At 38.5% G+C, this 8,090-nt stretch overlaps 1 protein-coding gene across 1 annotated transcript in view; it reads left to right on the forward strand.

The window, feature by feature from the left end:
* The window catches only part of LOC128620486 (leucine-rich repeat transmembrane neuronal protein 4-like), a 49,975-nt gene extending 43,932 nt beyond the window's left edge, over positions 1-6,043 (forward strand). Inside the window, exon 3 of the transcript XR_008388153.1 lies at positions 5,698-6,043. The gene's annotated coding sequence lies outside the window, so the exon portion shown is untranslated. The remainder of the gene's footprint in view (positions 1-5,697) is intronic.
* Positions 6,044-8,090: the final 2,047 nt, after the last annotated feature.

Genomic DNA, 8,090 nt, shown 5'->3' on the forward strand with positions numbered 1-8,090 from the left:
ATCCCACCCACTCATGAAGGAATTCTAACCAATTCCACTTCTCCCAAAGGAATTCTGACCACTCCCACCCACTCCGAATGGATTTCTGACCAATCCTACCTGCTCCAGTATAAGGATGGACCAATCTCCCCTCTACTTCTGCCCATTCCTGGAGAAATTCAGTCCAATTCCATCCCTCCTTCAGTTACTCAGTTTTAAACAAATTAGTCATTTTAACCACAGAGTCACTAGTCAGAATAAAGCAGTTACAGTAGATGAATGAATGCAATCAGTGTGTTAGCCAGTGCTACGTGAGTAATCCGGCACATCCAGTACACTCCCGTGTTTATGAATTTGGCTTCTTTGCTTCATGAGAGTAAAAAGAAAAACCACTTCCTCCTACATATTTTTTTGCTGGGCCCAGGGGATCTCAGTCCCAATGCACACCTCTAATTCCCACCTCAGTGTGAACTGGTGGCTGTCACTTCTTTAAGCTTTTTTCCCCATTTCCAGCAGGTCCATATCACATGCAAACACCTGGCCATAAAATAGGAGTGCAGTAAAAATCTGTAGCTTATCTCAAGGGCTGGGAGTGATGAGTGTTCATGAGTGTTCATTTTTATACACCTTGTGTGTCAGTCTCAGTAATCTAATCAGTTCTGGCATAACATTCATACTTCCTGTTTGCAAACAAACCACATCTTGTAGCATCTGTGACCTTTTCTACAGCATGAATCCGGAGAGCTCCAGGGTAAAGCAAACACAACTTCTTGTATATATGCATAGTTAAATATAAATATGCTCATAACATTTATATATGTTATAAGTATAATAATTATTTAGGAAAATGATATTCAGTTTATAACATTGTTTAGTATGTGAGTTAAATAGTGTTATTAATCATTGTTTAGCTCGGTGTTATCGAGCCAGATCCTGCTGTAGACATCACACCCTCCCTGCAAGGGTGTAAGGACTGCTCTGTTGATGGACAAGAGCTTCCGTGCTGCGAAGTTTCCAAATAAAAACAAATGCATTTTAAGACATAGCGGATCCTTAAATAGTGTTAATTAAATATGATATATAGAATTATTATTTTGCACAATCGTTGTACTAACATCGTAGCCTAAAGAATTTGCAGCCTGTGTATGGATGTTAATTGGAGTGCGTTTTTTTAAAATGTTCTCTATTGCACTAATAAACCAGCCCCACCCACTCACCATGCAATTCTGATTAATCCCACCCGGTCCTGATGGAATTCTTACCAATCCCACCTAGACCTGAAGGAATTCTGCCAAATCCCACCCAGTCCTGATGGAATTCTGACCAATCCCACCAATACCTGAACAAATTCGACAAATCCAACTAACACCTCTAACACCTGAAGGAATTCTGACCAATCTCACCCAGTCCTGATGGAATTCTGACCAATCCCACCAATACCTGAACAAATTCAACAAATCCAACTAACACCTCTAACACCTGAAGGAATTCTGACCAATCTCACCCAGTCCTGATGGAATACTGACCAATCCCACCAATACCTGAACAAATTCTGACCAATCCAACTAACACCCGAAGGAATTCTGACCAATCTCACCCAGTCCTGATGGAATACTGACCAATCCCACCAATACCTGAACAAATTCTGACCAATCCAACTAACACCCGAAGGAATTCTGACCAATCTCAACCAGTCTTGATGGAATACTGACCAATCCCACCAATACCTGAACAAATTCTGACCAATCCAACTAACACCCGAAGGAATTCTGACCAATCTCACCCAGTCCTGATGGAATACTGACCAATCCCACCAATACCTGAACAAATTCTGACCAATCCAACTAACACCTGAAGGAATTCTGACCAATCCCACCCATTCCTGATGGAATTCCACCCACTGCTAACATAATTCTGACTAATCCTACCTGCTCCAGCCTGAAGTGGGTATTTTTTTTTTTTTAAACATGTTCTCTCCTGCACTAATAAACCAGTGTGAAAATAGTAATGTTTTGCTTTAACAATGGAAAAGATGACTAGTTGACTATTGCTAGTCAACAGGAAAAAAAATGAAGAGTCATGCAATCCCTAGCTACAGCACATATAACACATTTAAAAATGAAGTACGCTATTTCATGCCAGTTCAAGATATGTACAAAATTTGAAGAAAAAAATAATTTCTATATAGTATGAAAACATGTTGTGAACATTATATTTAAAGATCATTAAGGATACAGCTGCCAGAGAAAGTGTTCCCCAGCTTTCTTTTTTTGACTTGCTGTACATTTTCCGAGCGTAGAGAAATGCTGAGGTTGTCTTTTTCCCTCGGGGAGATTTTAGTCGAGCTCCAGCGTAATTAAGGCCTGGATTTCACCACACTTTCTTTTTGAGTCATTTGAGCTCTGAGACTATTAAAATAGGGATTTTGCCTGATTTTTTTTTCTTCTCATGGGGTCAAAAAGTGAAGAACAGAACTCTACATTAGAGGAAACACAGCGTGCAATTCAAACCAGAAACACTGATCATATTGTTCATATTGATCATCGCAGGTCACGGGGATTTAATATTTTCCTTCCGTCTGGGTATATACACGAGCAGGAGGTTCACACTGAGGAGACCAGAGTTTTCAGATCAGGAAAACAGCTCAGTCCTAAAGTTTGTGCACTCTTCCTTCGAAATGACACTAAAACCGACAATAAAATCTTCTCCATAACAAAAATTGTTAAGATATTCATAGAAAAACCCAAATTATGTTTCTGAATGAGATATAAATGTGGGATGGTACTGTATGGGGATGCAAACGTTTGAGCCTGATGATCAATAGAGCTGCTGAAGGTGTATGAATGCATACCGTGTAGTATCATGGCACATGTCATATCAAGGCATCATTCAGTTCCATTAAAAATAATAATAATAATAATTTCATTAGAAAGGACACTAGCAAAGTAACGAGCAACAGGTGAGTGTAATTATTTAGTGAATGGGACAGTTTGCTCATTGTGACTGAATGAGGGGTGTGGCTGAGAAGGGGTGTGGTTATGTGTGGCAGTTTGTTATAGCTCTCTGGTCACCAGATTACAGCATGAGAACGTATCACCTTTATGCAGGTATACGTTTCATTAAGTCTTGCTAGCAGGACTTGACGTGTGTGAGGAACTGATCTTGCACTTTTACAATGGATCGGATAAGTGATTGACGTATGATGGGTTTTTTTTTTTTTTTGTAAATCCCACTCAAACTCCTGCTTCAACAGAAAGTTTAACTACCCTGCCAGTTAGAATGAGAACAAATTTGGTTAGAATTTATTTCACCAAAAATATTAACATATTAGTCATTTAAACTTGAAGCGGTAGAATAAATGCATATTTCTTTTTCTTTAAACATTCTGTTTCCTTTCTGTGTTCTCTAGCTCCCTCTGGACTAAATTACTAAGCTATTATATTTGTATATACTGTACTGTATAATTGTATTAAGCTAAATTACTTCCGTAAATGCACGTGACTGAATAAAACAGCTACAGCTCGGATCTGCTGCAGAAGCTGAGATGATTCATATTTAGAAAATATGAGTTATGGACATTTTAATGCAATTCAATAAAATATTCTAATTGTATAGCGCTTTTTACAACAGTCATTGTCTCAAAGCAGCTTTACAGGAACATATAAACACAGGATGGAGATTTTAAGGGTGTGAATTTATCCCTATTGAGCGAGCCGGTGGTGACGGTGGTGAGGGAAAAACTCCCTGAGATGATCTGAGGAAGAAACCTTGAGAGGAACCAGACTCAGAAGGGAACCCGTCCTCATCTGGGTAACAACGGATAGTGTGAAAGTAAAAGAAAGTTCATTACGGTTTAATATGAAGTCTGTTTGTTGAACTAGTCCACTGTTCACTAAAGGAGACCTGAGTGTAAAACTGCACGTGGTAATCGCAGTCCCGAGGCCATCGCAGCAACCGTAGTCCCAGCACCCACAGCGAGAACGTCCATGTGGAATTGAAGTTGATGAGAGCTCCATCCAGAGGTAGAGCATCAGGAAGGCCGGAGAGCAGAAAGGATCAGGATCACTGGCATCTACATAAAATCATGTGTGGCTCGACAGGAGAGAGGGAGCGGGAGGTTAAGAGAGAGAGATTGTTAGGTAAGACTGTGCTTCGCGTAAAAGAAAGTCTACTCATGGTAAGCTTGAGTAAACAAATACGTTTTCAGCGGAGACTTAAACACTGAGACTGTGTCTGGGTCCCGAACACAAAGTTCCATAACTGTGGGGTTTTGTAAGAGAAAGTTCTTCTCGCTGCTGTAGCCTTAACTATTCTAGGTACCAACAAATAGCCTGCACCTTTTGATCTAAGTATGCATGCATTGATATTGACAATATTTTTGAGGGTAAAAATGTATGGTATTTTTTCAGATTTTGTTGGGTCCACATCTGGACAGTGGTTCTCCGGTTGACCTCTGCTATTAAGGCTATCAGACTCAAGTCTGATCTCAAGACAGTTTCTGTGTTATCATGGACTTGCCTTGGGTTACGACGTGTCCGTTTGTATGTGGACTTGCCTCGGGTTTTGGTATTGGTATCGCCAAATATGGTCTTGGTCTCGACTGAGAGTTTGTGTTGCATTCAGAAAGTTTGAGTTTCTAGAAAACATCAAAAACGTTGGTGCAATGATGGTGCAATCAATCCAAGTAGTTGAAGTAAAAGATTTGATGGTTTTTGGCCTTGATCTTGAATCGATATCACTTTCATTTGGAAATCGCTGTTGACTTGGCCTCGCATGACTCAGTCTTGACTAGATCTTGGCTAGACCTGGTCTTGGACTGGTCTTGGGTTTGAAAATGGCAGGCTTGACTACGGCCTACTTGCTTTCCAGAACAAAAAAATCTACTGAAGATGAATGAATGATGGAGATAATCGCATCGTGCCGCACCACATGAGCAATCCAACCCAAACCTGCCTTTTTTCTTTCTCCTGCAAGCTTCAAATTCAATTCTTTACCTTTTATTCAGATTCTACCTCATTTTAAAGTAAACGGAAAATGCTTTGGAGGACACAATGGGGCCATTTGAGGTTTAGAACGTACAATGTACACTACGTGACATGTTGTAATGCATCTTTAAATAGCAGGTTTATAGAGAAGACATTCTTAGTTGAGGAATTCCGAACCTTGCTAGACACGGTAAGAGGAAAGTGCCGCGTCGTCCTCATTACACCTACGATGAAAAGATTTTAGAGTATCGGGGGCAGGGAAAAAACCGACTCTCCATTACTTTCAATAATGTAAAAATCTTGTGCTGAACTTCAGGGTAATTGAGATAGCAGTCTATTTTTTGGGCTCATATTCCAAATTGGTATTCAGGGGAGTTTTTATGTAATCTAGTTAAGATAAAGCGCTCACAATGGCAAGGTCACTCCGTCCAGATCGAACTGCTTCATTCGTTCACCCGCATTTTAATTATTATCGTAAAGAGCCGTCTCAGACAAGCATGGCGTTGTACTGCGCTTCTTCTCAGGAGTTCATTTCACGCGTGCCATCACCCTCTGTTTTATCTGTTTGATCAAAATCGACCATGCATGCTTGCACTTTGACACAGTAATTAACCTTAGCATAATTCATTTCTCTGTTCACTACAGAAATGTGGCGGTGTGGGGAAAACCCACGGAGCTTTGTGTTGGGCTAATCGTCTTTTTTCTTCTTTTTTTTTTTTTTTTTCTGTCCTAGAATGAATACGTGTGTCCCAGACCGCTGCCTCGAGCCTGGATCGGAGACATTCCCACAATTCACTAGCCGGACTCCTATGTCCACTTTATCAACTGCAACAGGGTTCCTGTAAAGAATTTCCATCGCATCGCGTCACACTTCGGCCATTTCCTTTCGTTCGGATCGTAGGAGTGTATCAGAGGAGGCGAGCGAGCTAATTATCGTTTCCCAGAATCCCTTGCTGTGAAAGCATTTTGTATTATAATGCTCGAGACAGATTTTTTTTTGCAAATAAAACGAACAAACAAAAACACGGTTTCTTTTAATCGCCTGCCATTTTGTAGGAGCTTCTCCACTACGGCTTTGTGAAATGGACTCGTGAAGGACAGTGTGGACGTGGACCTGGACGTGGACGTGGAAGGCTTCGGTGGTGCCTTTTGTGCATTTCGTTCTCGTCCATCTTTATCCGGCAGGAATAAACAATTTGGTATCTAATGCTAAACTAACGAGCAACGAGCGAGTCAGGAATCCTTTATCTTCTTCATCTTCATCATCCGAGTAAAAAGAAGGGATTTTATTCACGTCGTTTTTTCCAACTCGGACCTTATTCCATGCTATTTAACAACCTTGTGTATGAGAACGATGACGACCTTGTGGTGACCCTCGTCTCGGATTTCTCGTCGGTTGAACATGCAGTCCTGTTTACAACCTCAGCATGAAAACAGAGGGTCTCGAACACTTCACACTGACTGCAAACCAACATGTGTGTGTGTGTGTGTGTGTGTGTGTGTGTGTGTGTACATACTTACTTATGGGACAAAGACGTGTGCATGACATTCGGATGTCAACATCGTTGTACGAACTTTAATGTTGGTTTCTTGGCTTCTTTACACGGTATAACATTTCACCCTGCGTTCACATTAGCAAGCGACAAAGCGACATCATTTCCTTTAAAGTTTATTCTAAAATTCATTCATTCATTAAAGTATTTACTACTATTAAATTCATGCAAATTAAATACCTCGTGAATACCCCAGGCCTGAGTTTAGGTTTTCAACAAAAGAGCAGTGGAAGACAAATTTAAAGGGATAGTTCACCCAAAAAATGAAGGTTCTGTCGTCAGTTACTCGCCCTCGCACGTCTATGCAGAAGTGAAGATACTTTGCGAATAAAGGTATTTTAATTTTAATTTTAGTTGGGGTTTTTTTTTTTTTTTTTACACACGAAACATTCGTATCGCTTCAGAAAACTGGGATTAAACCACCGGGGTCACGTGGATTCCTTCTACGATGCCTTTATGAACTTTTTGGAGCTTGAAAGTTTTACATTGATTGTAAACAGAGGGACAGAAAACTCCCAGGTTTCATTAAAAAATGTGTTCGTTTGTGTTTTCCGACGATGAACGAAAGTCTCACGGGTTTGGAACGACATGAGGCGGAGTAACTGACGATTTTTGGGGTGAACTATCCCTTTAAATATAATGAATCTGTTTTAAACAATTAAATCAAACTGTTAAAATATATTTTAAACACATAAGTAACAGGGTTATCAGGGTTGTCGTAATACATTACAATCATTTTGGCTTTGATATCAAAACTATAATAGGAAAAACATTTTTAGTATTTTTTAGTGTTTTTTTTTTTTTTCCTTAACAAAAAATAAATATATTTGGTATCATTTTAGTCAAAATTTTCTACTATTGCAACGTTACAATGTGACAAAATTGTTTGTAGGTTGTTTTTTTTTTCTCTCACATAACAACAAAACTACTGTAGGATTTTTTCTTTTTTTTTTCCTTTTTTGTTTTGTTGCAAAAACCTTCAGTGGTACTTTTTGTTGTTGTGTTTTTTAAATATAGTTTTAAACAACACCTGATACCAAAACTAAACTAGGAAATGTTTTATATGAAAATAAAAGAATTTAAAAGAATAATAAGATAAAAATGTATGATGTAGGTTTTTTTTTTGTCACATGACACCAAAACTACACTAGGATTTTTATTATTATTATTATTTATTTTTTTTTGTATTCTTGTTTTTCCTTTTTTTTTTTTCTTTTTTTTTTTTTATTGTTGCTGCAAAAACTTTCAGTACGATTTTTTTTTTTTCCTTTTTGGCCACATTTTTAATATACACAATTAACAATATACGATACCAAAAATAAACTAGGAAAAATTTATATTAAAAATAAAATAAAATAAAAAGTATTGTTTAGTTTTTTTTACCTAGTGTTCACACTGAAGTAATATTCAAACAAATTAATGAATGAAGTAATTTATTAAATAAAATCTATCATTTGGGGGCGGGGTGTTTGTTTTTGATTGATTGATTGATTTATTTTGTTTGTTTATGCTGATCTTTTTCTCGGACCTTACACTCACATATACCACATGTTCTCCTGTAACGAGCTAAACG

Source organism: Ictalurus furcatus, chromosome 16 (genome assembly GCF_023375685.1).
Source record: "Ictalurus furcatus strain D&B chromosome 16, Billie_1.0, whole genome shotgun sequence".
Taxonomy (NCBI): Eukaryota; Metazoa; Chordata; class Actinopteri; order Siluriformes; family Ictaluridae; genus Ictalurus; species Ictalurus furcatus.